The sequence below is a fragment of the Pipra filicauda genome, unplaced genomic scaffold (genome assembly GCF_003945595.2).
Source record: "Pipra filicauda isolate LSUMZ 115617 unplaced genomic scaffold, ASM394559v2 scaffold182_size1470994_pilon, whole genome shotgun sequence".
Lineage (NCBI taxonomy): Eukaryota > Metazoa > Chordata > Aves > Passeriformes > Pipridae > Pipra > Pipra filicauda.
Window position 1 is genome coordinate 307099 of NW_024104290.1, and position 14662 is coordinate 321760.

The 14662-nt window shown below is 45.2% G+C and overlaps 1 long non-coding RNA gene across 1 annotated transcript in view; it reads left to right on the plus strand.

The window, feature by feature from the left end:
- Positions 1-942: 942 nt before the first annotated feature.
- The window catches only part of LOC120323002, a 31140-nt gene continuing 17420 nt past the window's right edge, over positions 943-14662 (plus strand). The window contains exon 1 of the long non-coding RNA XR_005563042.1: positions 943-1023. This is a non-coding gene — a long non-coding RNA (uncharacterized LOC120323002). The remainder of the gene's footprint in view (positions 1024-14662) is intronic.

A 14662-nucleotide genomic window follows, 5' to 3' on the forward strand; every position in this document is an offset into this window, starting at 1 on the left:
TAAAACTGGCACTGAGGGGTGGGAAAAGTGTGTTCCGAGCATTTTTAGAGACAGCAGCTCCTCAAAACCTGATTCTTGCCATTCTGTGATCTCAACCTGTTAAAACCAGGCTTTAGCTCCCACTTGGGTCGAGAAGTAAAATTTGCAAGATAACTTTACTTATTTTGGCTCTTTAAGTTCCAGAGTCAACAAGTCTCTGTGTGAAAGAGCTTGTAAAGTGGATTTTCTGTGTGTGCTCTTAAGACACAATTAGACAGATAGTCCTGGGGCTGAGATCAAAGGTTTTGCCATGACAGTAACTCCCCCTGTTCTCTGTGTAGGCCATAATTGAGGCTTCTTTGGTGCAAGTTGAAAGTCCTTTTTGTTCTGATGGCAAAACATGCATTAAAATAATGTGTAGCTGTCAGAAACCTAATAATTCTGTAAATCTCAGGTATTTGTGCTAATCAAGCAGCATAACAGAGCCCTGTGCACCGTGAGCAATTTCTCTGGTGGGGAAGAGGCAACAGACATCTCAAAAATGGACTTTGCATTGAATTAACATATGCTGGGCAAGCCATACATCAAGCTGTAAAATCAATACAGCTTCTAAGACAAAGAGCTTGGACCATTATGCAGTTTTAGCCAGCAAAGAAAATGAAATTTCATCTCAGGAGTGCACCTAATTTGGCTAATGCGTTTAAATCTGCAAAATATTGCCTACATTTATTGGGCAGAAACTGCTTTAATTGGAAGGTGCGTTCTCAGCTGTCAGGAATTGAAAAGTGCATTAAAATAACAGGTTGGGAGAGATGAAGCTTTTGTGGAACCGAGAGGTGACTTTATGCCAATAAATGAGTTCTGTGCTGATTTGTCCCCCCCCCCCTTTTTTATTTCTTTTCAGCTGTCACTGCAGGGTGTGAGGTTTCTTGGGCTGTTTGTTGAAAGCAATACTCTGCAGCTTCTTCACCAGCTCTTGATGGGGTGAGAGGAGCGACTGTCAAAGGGGTGGTTTGGTCTGCAGGACACTTGCTGTGGAAGGAGGTAAGATAAATGCTGGGAGTGGGTGTTTCCGTGGGGCAGGAGGTGCTTTTATTGGAGGTTGTTTTGCTTCCATCAGCAGTGAATTCCTAGGAGCCAGCTGAATGCAGAGGTCGTGCTGTAATGTATGTAAATATATCCAAGAACCCCTCGGTCTCCTCAGAAGTTTTATCTCCTTGCTCACACTCAGGGAGCTGCTGGAGAGGGAGGAAGCACAAAGGAAAGTCCTGTTGCTAATGGAACACATCACCTCTAAGTATTTATCTCCTGATAGCACTGAGGGCTGGAGCTCAGTGAGAAGGGGGTTTATGAAGCAGCTAATTAGTCTTTGCTCAGGGAAACCAGGCACAGTGTTGGCCCTTCAAGAAGGTGGTGGTTGAAGAGCTCAGTGACTGTAGCAGTTAATAGGAGAACTGTATTTTCAGCCAAGGAACTCACTGATTAAGTTGCACTGGGGGTCAGGATAAGTGCTGTGCTATTGAGAGAAGAATTAAACCAGATGTAAAGGTGTGCACTGACTGTTCCGACCCCCAGAAATAAAATGGAATTACCTGGCTTTGTCTGAAATGGGTTAGTTTAGTGGTGATGAGAATGTAGCAGGATTTGTGATAATCTACAGATTGTCAGGTTTTGCATGTGGCAGATTTTGTGTTTGAGTCTTTGGCCTCTCCTGTTTACTTAAAAACAACTTGCTGCTTAGTTTTTTGTTGCTGTATTATTTATTTAACATCTTTTACTGCCGACTTGGAGCTCTGCTTTCAGCTCCAGTGCAGGCAATGAGACAGAGCTCTTTCTTCCAGCTCAGGAGTTTTTGGTTGGGTTGCTCTTCCTTCTTAATTCCTCCTCCCCTCTTGTCAGGCCCGAGCTGAGTGTTCCACGTAAATGCAGTCAGAAGTGGTGAGCCTGCTCTTCCAAACTCTCCAGGCTGTCTGCATTGTTTTTAGAAGTTATAAATTGGGAAACTTCCAAATGCTTGGCATAACAATGTATTCCTGGGTGTGTGATAAGCTTGTGCCCTTGCTTTTCCGTTTACAGTTTGAATACAGATTAGTCAGCTTTTAATGGGGCTTTAATGAAGTCCTGAGCCTTTGGAGAACTTGAGAGACAGGCTGCATGTAATTTTTGGCTCCCTCTGTGACTGAAACTTTGCAGACTGGAATGGAGGTTTGGAAGAGCAGGATGCAGATGTTGGCTCCCCAGGGCAACAGCTGGTACCTCAAAATCATCTGTCACACTGGGGGCATCCAATGTTTGGGACTCACACAACTCTGGGAGCCTTTTGAGCCTTTAAAAAGGCTCAAAACAAGACTTCAGAGGGTTCCTTTAATAGCTTTCCCTCGACCTTTCAAGTGCCCCCTTAGGGGTCAGAATCCAAGTTACTCGATTTTAGAAACCAAATTTTGCTTAAAGCCCTTTAAGCAACAGTAAATAAGTGTGTTCATATAGCAGAATAACAACTGTGAAGGAAATTATTTCATTGAGATGAAAGTTGCACGAAAGTGTGGCATTTATTGTCAAATTTGAATTGGCCTTTGAAGGACATGAATTAGAGGTGTAGACCTACATTTTCTCCTTGAAGGCACTTGATAAGTAAATGCACATAACTGTGGGGGCTCTATACCTTAAGTTTGAGTAAATGCAGTGTATACTTTGTTCATCTCTGAATAGTAATTGAGTCCTGGACTGCATTTATAGTGCTGAGAGTAATACAACTACCATGATGTATAATAATGCTTAAGAGCTCCAGGGAGGCTCATTTACATGATAGCCAGGGAAATGGGCTTGCCAGGAATACGAATTAAGAGCCTGGTATTGTGTGAGTTACAGAATGGTTTTCAGGTGGGAAAATCTGAGTGAACTCAAGTTATGGGAAAGGAGTGTAAAAAAGGCATTTAAAATGACTGTTAGAAAGATGTGTTGGCTTTTATTTCTCCTTTGACTGAGAATAAGAGGAAGTCTCTTTCTCTGGAGGTGCTTTGAAGAGGCATTACATCAGCCTTTAGAGAACTGAGTGCCTGTTCTGTTTGTAAAGATCCTGACCATATCCAGTTTTACTGGAGAGAGACCCAGGCACACACCTCCAGTGGGAAATCCAAGGCTTTCAAACTCTGCAGTCAGCTGGGAAGGAGGGATTTTGCTTAATGAGTTTGCATTGTGTAGGCACAACTTTGGTTTGTGCTCATTCATCAGTTGGGTGTCTGATTTCTTTTGATAAAAATGAAGAGTTTGAGCCTCTTCCTGGTTTTGATTTGGTGATAAAGAACTTGGTGGTCTTCCCAGGCTCCTTGGTAGTTTGCAGGGCTTTTGCTCAAGGTGGTGTCAGGTGGGTGATGGCAGAAAGGCAGATGGGAGGAATAAGACTCACAGATATTCAGTGACTGACATGAAATACAGCATAAAATGCACTGTCTGTCCTTTTGCTTCAGAAGGGAGTCACTACCTGAATAAGCTCATCTGTTTTGTGCTGGCAAGAAAAGCTTTTCCTGAAACTCATTGGAAAAACTTGGTGGGTTGGACTGGCAGTGAAAGCAGCTCCTTGGGGAGGAAGGATCCCTTGTAGAATAAAAGGCAGAGAGTCAAGATGGATACAACAGTTCCTCTTGAAATGAAGGTGTTTGCTTCTTGTTATTTGATGGGTATATAAAAAAAATGAACAGGTCTGATAGTCCCCACACTGCCATTGAGATACTGTGAATTTATAACCACTTGTCACCTAAAATGTTGAATGAAGTGCAGAGGGTGAGAGCTGGTTTTCTTTCCAAGTGCTCCCAAGCTTCATTTTAAACTGGGGACTCAGGGTGGGCATTTACAAATGCCACTTTTCCATGGCTCCCTGTGTAATGGGAGACAAGCTCCTTTGGGAAATGATTTGCATCAGTCCTGACTGCAGATTGCAGCAATGGGCTTCCTTAGCTGGAATTGGCCTCTGAAAGCTCCCAGAGGTGCCTGGTCCATCATAATCATAAAGATCCTGTGCAGGAGATGCTGCTGGAAAGATAAGTGTTGCTCTGTCATAAAGCTGATGTGAGTGCATCTGGGTGTCTGGGGGGAATGCACTGGCTGAGCATAAAGCAACTGGGTGGTTTTCCCACCCTGGAAAGATTTCAGCTTTTACAGCTGCACTCTCCTTGTTTATAAAATATATTGATCCAGCAGCATCATCATCCTGAGCTGTGACCTGTGTCATTAAGCAGCAGCTGGGAGGTGCTGTAGCAAGGCAGTGACTCCTGTGGGTACAGGCAGAGGCAGGAATTGTCATCTGGCCTGAGAAGCTGATTCAGAGGTTTCTGTGGATGTGTCATGATGACAGGACACCATGTGCTTTAACCAGGGCCACCTGCATTTAAACTTTCACGGGTGTTTTACCTTTAAGAACCCCCAAATTTTCCATTATCAGCATGCATTTGCTACTGAGGGGAAGCAATATTTCATTCCTAGTGGCTGGATGCTGATGGGACCCTGCCTGAGCTGGTGCTGGAAGAAGAAACAATGATGATGCCTTGCAGCAACTCTGAGTGGTTTCTGGAGGGACATTTGTGTTTCCATGTGCTTCAGTATGGCCAAAATGAAATGACATGTAGCTGGGTCTTGGGTTCTTCATCTTATTTTTCTTATCTCTAAGAGAACAGAGCCATTCGAAGCAGGAGGGTTTCTGGGCTGAATTAGGTACTTTGGCCTATTTAAAAAAAAAAAAAAGGGAGTTTTTCTAGAGCCTGGAAATCAGCAGAGGTCAGATTTAACAGGACTGCACAGTGTACCTTTGTAGCCTGTACTGAGAGCAGCATCAGTGGCTGTAACACCCTGCCAGGCCACTGGCACTGCTGGCCCTGGCATGTGCTGTGGCACGTGGGAATGCCTGCAATGGTGCCCACAAAGGGCAGCAAACAGGAGGCTCCCTGGGAGGTGGGAATGTGGAAGGTCTGCCAGGCTGACAAGTGACTGCTGAGGTGAATAAAACCACCCAGGTGATGTTGTGCAGAAATAATTTCATTTAACTTGGGTTCCCACGTCGGGTGCAGTGGGGGCTGTTCCCACAGCAGCCCTGGGCTCCTGGGAATTAGGATGTCAGTTTTAAGCTGGGCAGAAATCTCGAACATCCCCAGCAGAGACATCCAGGCAGCCTTATTCCTTTCTTCTTGGGATTTGTGGTGTGCTGGGAAGTTGGCTGGGAGACCCAGTGCTGCTGTGGCAGCCAGTCCCTGGAATGGGCTCTGATGTCAGGCTGTGGTGGATGGAGGGGCTAAAATAAAATATCTCTTCCAGCTGGCAAGTGCCTGAATAAACCAATCCCTTTGAAAGTGAATAGCAGTCACCAAGATTGCCTTCCTACTGTACCTTAATTGGGTTGTACAAGCAACCCATAATTTGCAATGTGTTTCCCTGCTTGGGTTCTTTGTCTTTCAGCTCCCTTTTGTGTATCTCTTCTGCAGCTGTAATGTGCTGTGATGGTTTAGATCCCTTCCTGTGACCTCATCTCATGATAGATAAATTCCTACAAAGGTTTGCATGAGATGAAACAGAAATTACATCCCTCTGTGTGAACACGGCCTTTCCTTAATTGTAACTAATTTGTGGTTAAGGCTACAAGAGAATTGGAATTTTCTGAAAATAACATTAAGGGGTAGAGAGCTTTGTGTGAACATACCCTGCAATAATTATGTGTGAATGCCGTAGAAGGGCTAGAGAAGTTTTCTGCAGACTGTGTGTGGCCTTTAGATTTGGGTAGTGATCTTCATATGGCCTCAGCATCAAAAGGGAGTAAAAAAAGGTCAAGTTGATTATTTTTGAGGGAATGTCAATTCTCTGCTGTGCTGGAGCACATTTGACTTGAGCCAAGGTTTCTCTTTGGGACCTTGTATATTCTCATTTTAGATCTGAAAGAACTAATTGATGAACTATTTACTGGGCACAGGGACTGGGCTTGCAGAACATTGTCCACTACATGCTGAAACACCTTCTCCCAAAATATGTAATATAGTGATGGTTCCTTGCAAGAACAAAACCTGTCAGTCTCCTTGTTAGCTCAGTCAAGTGATCACAGGCAGTTTCTAGACATAAAGGAAGGACTGCAGATGCTACACCTTCATTATTATTCACACAAACCTGTCTTTCCTTCTGCTCGACATTTAATGGTCCAGTGAGCAGGACAGCAGCAGCCTGGAAAGAAGAGCCATCCCAGCCCTCCATTCTCCACGCTCTGCTGAAGTTTCTATTCATGGAAGGACAAGGGCTCCTGTCCCAGGCTCTTGCTCTCTCATTAGCATTTCTGTTCCTCACCAGAGCTGGCTCCTGTGCTCCTTGGACCTTGAAGGATTTCTCCCGTGTCAGGGGCAAACTGTGAGATATAAACACAAGATATGCCTAAAACCCACAGAAGAATTGTCCCAGGGGTGATGGAGAAAAGCAGCTAAAGGTCTGTTGGTGTCCCTGCCTTGCAGAGCAGAGGGAGAGCCCTTCTCGTGGCATTTTTGGGTGGAATGGATGATCCCCTCTCCAGTCTTTCAGTTTTAGTGGTGATTGAGCTGTTGGAGGTCACAACAGGGATGGCAAAGCACCATCGTGGAGCTCAAAAGACTAAAGGTCACCTGCAGGTGTCCCTGTGGTTTATCTTTTCCTGTGGAGGGGGAGGAATTGCTCAATATTGGCAGTGGTGCAGAAGCATGAAAAGGAATTAACCTGGGCACTGCATCGTGCTGATCTTCATCCAGGGATCATAAAACATCCAAAGGGGAATTAATAATGTCTGTTTATAGCTGACTGAGGGACCAAATGGGACATTACACCCCTGGGTCTGTGGGGGAAAGGAGTGGGGATATTGCTGGGTGTGCAGTGAGGGGGAGCACCAGGCTGCTGGGGGAGAATGGTTTGCTCTCACTTGTCAGCTGTTGGTCAAAAATACTCTGAAAAAAAATAATTCATGCCTTAGATGAGGACTGGCACGAGGCCTCCAGTTGGAAGGTTGGGTTTAGGAGCTGAGGGTCTGGTGAAAGGGCAGATTCCTTTTTTTTTTTTCACTCCCCAAATGATGCACAAACTCCTCCCACGGTGATCTATGCACCAATTCATGGGGTCTTTGCTGCAGGGTATTTATCTATTTAGTGGAGATGACATGACTATTCTGCTCTCAGACTTTCTCCTCTAGTTGCCTCCTTGGCTTAGGAAGCCACTCAAAACTCACAGCTTTTGGGCAGGGAAGGATTCACTCTTAGTCTCAAGTGTCCCAGATAGGCTGACAAATTGAGTGTTTTTGTATCAGCTGATGGACAACATTCTTTACAAACCAACTGCTGTAAGGACTTGGAACCCTCTGTAGGACTATTTCTTCTCGAGCTGGTAAAATAATGATGTTTTTAGAGGGAATAGTTGTCAACAAGCAGGCAGATAGCAGCAAAACAAGTTGCTGCAGGAGAGGAACTCTATTGCTTACCCCCAAGATAAACCTCTGGCAAATGTGGAAGTGTTTTTCCACTCCTCTGGCTTGTTCCACTCCTCACTGCTCATTGTCCAGCTGTGGCACTTCACAAGTGGAAAACACAAGTGCTTTTCTTGCCGGGCCCCTTTTGTTTGTGCTGGGAAGTGAAGCAGCCGGGAGGAGGCTCAGCCTGGGCTGGTCCACGGGGTTTCTATGGAAACTCTCAGCTCTCCAGCAGCTTCTCCAAAGGGCACAAGCTGTGGATGCCTCGGAGTAATTGTGTTCACATGCTTCTGAACATTATCCTTGGACACCAGCAGATGCCTGCAGTGGTTGCCTTGGTGACTGCATTTTCCATGTTGTGGACAGCAAGAGGCACGTCAGCAACGCTGAGCAGGGATTTCTGCACATCCTCCTGCTGTTGGGGGAGGATCTGCTGAAATCTCGAGGCCCTGTCTGAGCTATTTCCTTCCCAAGGGAAGGTTTTAGTGCCTCCAGAGCTCCTCGGAGGCTCGATGTGTTGAAAAGTTCTCTTTCTGAACGAGGACTTTAATTTAAGGGATTACTTGATGTCCTGAAAAACCAGACACTTCATAGGAAATCTATTGTTGATTAATAGTTTCTCAGCTGCCTTAAAGGAATTAAATGCTTGTCTGGAGTACCAGAAACCTCATTTTGTCATTACATGTCAAATATTGACAGATATCTGCGACTTACACTGATATACAACAAATCTCTTCCCCTTTGATTCAATAAACTGCTTTTAGTCTGTTAGTTTTCCTCTGCTGGAGTTGTTGTTGTCAGAGTTTCGTGGGTTTATGGGGCAACATAACAACAAAAAGCACCAGCAAGACTTTTCATTGTTTGTGGGCTGTCTGATAGAAACTATTCTGTGTTTAGATTTGTATATGAAGTGTAGCATCCAGCTGGATAAAAAAATGGGTGCTTGCTATGAATGTGCTGAAATGGACAAGGAGAAAGGGAAAATACAGCTCTTACTACTAAAACTGCAACAACTTAGGGAGGCAGAGAGAATTCTTCGGACTTTTTGAGTGGTGGATTCTCCATCCCTGGAGGTGTTTAAGGACAGACTGGATGTGGCATCAGTGCCATGGGCTGGGAACCACAGCGGGGTTGGATCAAGGGTTGGACTGGATGATCTGGGAGGTCTCTTCCAACCCAGCTGATTCCATGATTCTGTGAGGGAGAGAAGCTGCAGTGAGAGAGAAGGAAGGCAGCATGTCTTGTTAACTCCTGAAAGGCTGTGGCATTTGTCCAGGCAGCCCCACGAGCTCTGGAGTAATTCATGTGAGCCTCTCATGCCTCTCATCTGCTGGAAGTGCCTGAGGGCACCGTGGGCAGTTTGATCAGTGTTTCCCTCCTTCCCCAGAGCACCAGAGGGTTCCAGCCCCGTCACTTCTGTTTCCAGGAGCACATTTGAGCCCTGCACGTGCTGATGGTGCTGAGCAGGAGCAGCTTCCTGGGCTGACAGGGATCTGCCAACAAAATAAGGAATGCTCATAACACACATTGTGGGACTGCCAAGAGCCTGTGAGCACTGTGCAGGCAGGGTGGGATGGAATCGTTCTCCTGCTGGTGCTTGGGGGAAATGGAAACATTATCATGTTGCTCCTGATAATTATTTCTGCTTTTTAAAAGAATTCAGCAACCTGTCCTATGTGTTCTTGAGGGGTCCTGAGTTACTCTGCAGAGGTGATGGGGCTTTGGTGTGGGAGCTGCAAGAGGCTGGGAAGCTTTTAGACAGGTAGTTGTGGAAAAGCTGTGTTTTAGCAGAGTTCAGTTAATTAAAAATAGGGGGGAAATTACTAAAGTAGAAATGCAAGTTGATAAAATTCAGTGCATGGGCTTTAAAATAGATCACAGTTCAAATTAAAGGGTATTGCCTTATAGCACTCTGTACAGTCCCATTGAATTCCATACTGGATTCCTTGCTAGGGATCTGTGGGGGCCTTTCTCTAAGGTGACAAAGTTAAATGTTCCTTGTAGCTTTGGTATGGAATGGCAGTGGGGAGAGCCTTTGGACAAGTGCTGACAAGCTGGGAATTGAAGTTGTCAGCAGCTGGTAGGAAAATGCTGAGTGTTTAGCCCAGATCCTTTCTAGGTATAAATGTATCTTGCAGGAGTCACACACTTGGTGTCACCAGTGCTAAATAATAAGGGTGCTTCTTAACTGAGAGCTGGAATAGTTTCTCACCTGCTGTGGACTGGACTGGAGAAAGGGGCTTGAATTTCTGTGAACTTGGAGGTTACTTCAGTGCCAAACAACAGGGGTGGTTTTTTTTCCCTCTATATGAAGAAAGAAGCTGTTATCTGAGAGGCAGCTTCTGTCTCCTGTGCACAGTGGCAGACTGGGAATTGCTTCATCAAGCTCTTCCCTGTGGTGAAATCTCCCTCTTGTTGTCCCCTGCCAGGGGCCAGGCAGAGGGAAAACGTTTGGGTAGTGGCTGTGAATAATATTGTTCCCAAATCTTGCTTTTGATTCCCTGCTGCAGGGGAAGAAACCAAATCTTTTCAAAGTGATCCTCTTTCTAAGTTCTAAGGTTATTTTGGAGTGCTTTTCCACCCATAACCAATAATGGCTAAAACAACATGACCTGAGGAGTGTTTTTGAGGGTGCTGTGATCAGTGTGGGTCTCTTCCCAAAACCTCATTGGGGGCCACCTCTGAAAAGTGTGATTTTTAAGATAACTGGCTTTCTGGTGCTCATAAGGAGGTGTTGAAGGGCTCCCATTCTGCATTAAGGGGTTGCACAAGGTGCCCAACCTGCTGTCCTGTCCCACCTCAAAGCTTTGGGAGAGGTGCTCGTGAAATGGTTCTGTAACAACCTTTTTAACCAGACATTTCTCACTTGGGTGCAGCTGTTAATGATAATCTTTACTGACAAATGGGAAAAATCAGGCACTGAGTTTATTCCTGTGGAGTTCAACAAGACCTGTGTTAACCCAGCCCTTGCATCCCTTGGCTTCCTTGCAGATGTTGCTCCTTTCCGTGGGTAAATAACCATGTGAGTGCACTGCAGCAGGGAGTGGCTGATAAACCTGGGACAGGGATGGGTATATTTGTTATTTTTTTTTATAAGCAGGACTGTCCTTCTGCCTTTTACTGGCTCTGAGAAAGCTTAGTCCTGGCAGGGCCCATTAATTTTTAATTTAGTCCTCTCTATGCTGCACTGCTATTGTGGTTTATGGGGATATTATGCTGAAAGGAAGGCCTGTAAAACAGGATTTTAAAGTTTGAAAAAGGCACGGCTGTCATACGTGATATGCAGGCTGTAGGAGGAATGAGGGGGTATTTATAGTACAGCTAATATTAATTATTTTTATTGTGATGTCAGCCTTGCAGGTCAACTGAGAAGTAGGATGCTGTGGAAGCCAGAAATCCCTAGACATTCAACTAATACTCATATGAAACATTGAAATGTGCTTAATTCACACTGCTGGTTTTGTGTACAATGGTTTCTTACACAAAGCCATATCAACAATGTGATATATTATTGTGAGGAAGGATATCATTCAGTCCCACTGCTGTGGAAGCCCGTGTACTTTATCAAAGCCAGAGCTAGGAGGTCCTTAAAATAAAGAACTACTGGAAATAAACACTTATTGGTTAGCAATTTGCTGATTTTAATTGCTAACCAAATCTCCCTGTTGCTTGTGCTCTGTCAAGGTTATTGGCAGTGTGGAAATCTTCCTGTTGTCTTCTAACTTTGATGCAGCACAAAGTCCTCCAGGGGATATTTATGATTCCCCCTGCTTGGTTTAAAAAAACTACCTGTGAGGGGAAGCTGACAGCAGAATACTGGCTGTGAGTCTGTTAAGCTTTGGGAAGAAAGCTTTGGGAGATCAGGAGAAAACCCTGCAGGCCTTGGAGGAGCTGTTCTGCACCCATCATGTGGGATGCATGAGAGAGGGGCTCCTGAGTTCCCTGGAAGATGTCTGCTCAGGCAGGTGTTCAGGAGGCAAAAATTGCTTCCTCTGAAATCTCCTCCTGAGATGAGAGTTTCCTAAAAACTGGAATTCTGGTGTTACCCCACAAGGACCCCTCAGAGGGCACTTAACTGGGCACAGTTAAATACAGTCAGGGGGAGCTTCCCTTGCTTTGCTTTGGGATTTCAACCTGAGCTGGGAAGGGAGGCTCAACTCTCTAAATAATCAGAGGATGGTTCTGCTTCGATCTGCTGAAGAGTTAATGGGGTAATGTTTTCAAACTAGCTGTGCTTTGTGTGCTAGAAACTCACCTGGTGTCATTCTCATGGCTTTGGAGCTGGTGGCTTTTTTGAGGCTTCAGAAATTGAGAACCAGCTTCTACTGACACGTGTCATTGAGCTCACCCATTTTCTTCATCTGGAGATCCTCAGTTTGTAGACTGGGGACGAGGCTGGGGTTGGTTTTCTCTGTATCAGTGTGAGAAAACAGTTGAATGTGGAAATAAGGAACACTAGAAACACTTCAGAGCTGCCTTACTTGTTCTTCAGCCTGCCTAGAAATATGTAACTTGCAGCAAGAGCTGGTCTGTCCCGTGCACCACCTGAAGAACTCAGCTTAAGAACCAGCTGCCTTGCTCTTGTTCTTGAAAAGGTTGCTGACAGAGAGGGGGTGACTGATTTGAAAGGCTCGTGCAGCCTGAAAATTGCAGCATCTTAAATCCCCGAAGCTTCCCTCCCTCAAAAAAACACAGAAAGATAATGAAAACTTGATGAAGCACGGGAGGAGTTCCTAGTCAGCAGACTGCAGTGGTGGGGAATCGGATTTCCACAGCTCACTAACCTCTTAAGTGTTTAATAAATCCAGGAGATCTGTTCCAAGGATAAGGTGGCCCTGGTATCTAACCAGACAGGCTCTACCTGCTGTCATCTTTCTTCGAGCTGACCCTGCACAGCAGGACCAATTACCCAGCTAACAAAGTGGAGACAAGTGTCTCCTTTTGTGCCATCCCGTCCCCTGAGCCGATGGCATCGTGGTTGCCATGGCAATATCGCTTGAGAGACCGATAATAACGGGAGTGGCTGAGATAAAGCGGCTGAGAATGGGGGGATGGAGGTTTTTTCTCCTCCTTTTCGTATGGATTTTGGGAGTTAATCGTGTGCCCTGGCATTGGCAGGTTGAGGGATGGGCTCCTCCGATCACTTGCTGTGGTAAATGGGCAAGTTGAAAATGTGGTAGAACCTAAAGGCACGTTGGGAAATGAGCTGCTGCTGTGTGGGGTGGCTGTGCAGAAATACCTGAAGGAAAAAAACCCTCCTTTCCCCGCAGTGCAGGGGAAAAAACCTCTCAGGCTTTCCTGCAACTTGCTTTTTAAGCTGTCACACTCGGTGCAGGTGACACTTGTTTTGTGTTTCAGGGTAAGAATTCGTGTCTCTCCCTCCCTCTGCTGCTCCTGAAGGAATTGCTCCTGCCCAGGGAGTTGTAGATCTTGGCACACAAAGAGTTGCAAAGCTGAGGTTTTGCCAGGACAGGGTAACTGGGGAGCTGATGGGAGCTGGCAGTTGATGCCCTGATCATCTGGCTGGTGGCAGGGTCCCCAGCTGGCACCTCAGAAGTGATCCTGAGGGTGAGCTGCTTGTCTCTCCATCCAGGAGAATCCCTGTGGATCATATGGATGTGTGCTTTATTTTTTTTTGGAGAAGTCACCTGCTTGACCCTGTGGCTGGTGATCAAAGTATTTCAAGTTCTGAGCCATCTTTCAGCTTCTGAAAAATATTGAACTAAAAGGCAAGTCTAAAGTTCTTCCTTTTTTTTTTTTTTAAAGGCTGTCTAAATACAATTATGAGCAGTGTAAACTCTTGACAGCTGACTTGCATATTTGAACAATTCAGCAAAATTGGAGACAAGTGGAAGCAGCTTTAAGTGAGGCCTTGATGTTCAGGTTCAGGACTGGCAGTCAGCCTGATTTGTTGGTACTGTCTTGTTCAGGGATCTTGGGAAAATTGTGTCCCAGCTTCCTGCCTTCCTTTGCTTATTCAGTATTAAAAGCACTGACTGATTTTTGAATGGCTTAATATGTCTCAGCTTAAGGAGAATCAAAAATACCATGTCCTGATGCTGCGTGTAACCAGACTGTCCTAAACCAGGATTATTTTCTGTGCACAGAATGGGCATATTTTTTGCAGTTTTGTCCTGGTTTTGCCCTGTCAGCCCAGGGATTGATGACCATCTCTGTTCAAGCCTGTGTTTCCTCTGGCTCAGCACTTGTAGCTGTAGTTCTGGGTCAGAGCAATGTTACCTGGACCAAACAACTGTTGGTCAAACTGGCCAAGCTCTGGCTCAACACTGGGAACCTCAGTTCTGTAGAACTGGCTTCCAAGTGATTATTTTTTTTAACAAATTCTGCCATAAATGGCATTTGTGCCCATCAGGGATGTGAGATGTAGCTGTGTGAGGGCACAGACCTTGACTGGCAGCAGAAAAATACTGATTTGCATGGGGAAGGCAAATCCTTTACACAGTGCACATAATGCACATTGTAAAACTGTTACAATAACATTCACTGCAGCCATGAAAACAATTTTACAGCAGATTAAACACACTTAGAAAAAGGGGCAAGATGAGTGAGAAGGCAATGCTGACACTAAATTAGGCTTGAGTCAGCAGCAAGAGAGCAGAAGAGAAAATGAGAAAATATTCCAACTCTCCTACTGTGTATTTTTTTTTTTTCCCAGGCCAACTCCATTCTGTGTTCATCTGTTCTGGGGTGCTGTTGAATTGAGAAGCTTTGCTGCTCTCCACATCATGCCTGTTAGTGGGAAATGATAGACCTGAGATGAGCATTAACTGGAACAGTGCTCAGAGGGCAAGTCACTCACATTGTTCTTGGACAAATAGTCCTTTATTGGATTTGCTCTTCCTTCTTTGTCAAATCCCATGAGCTGTGAGTGCTTGAGAACCTTGGGTTCATATTTCAGAGGATCACTTGGTTGTCACCAGCATTGTGTGATGCATTTGAGGTGTGTTATCAAGTGTGTGCTGTTCCTATGCATGGCTTGGAATGTCTGTCAGGCCAAATTGTTTGTGTCAGTGAGGCACAGAAGCTCAGGAAAATGCTGGGGTTTAGTCTAGACATGGTCTTGAATGGTTGCAGGCTGCAGGGGAAAAGGAGTTCTGTGCTCAAAGCCACTGTAAACCTGCAGGAGGTTGTAAACCACAAATTCTGGATGTGCTGAATGCTGGTTTTTGCCTCTGAAGTTGTGACCACACAGGCAACAGGGTCCTA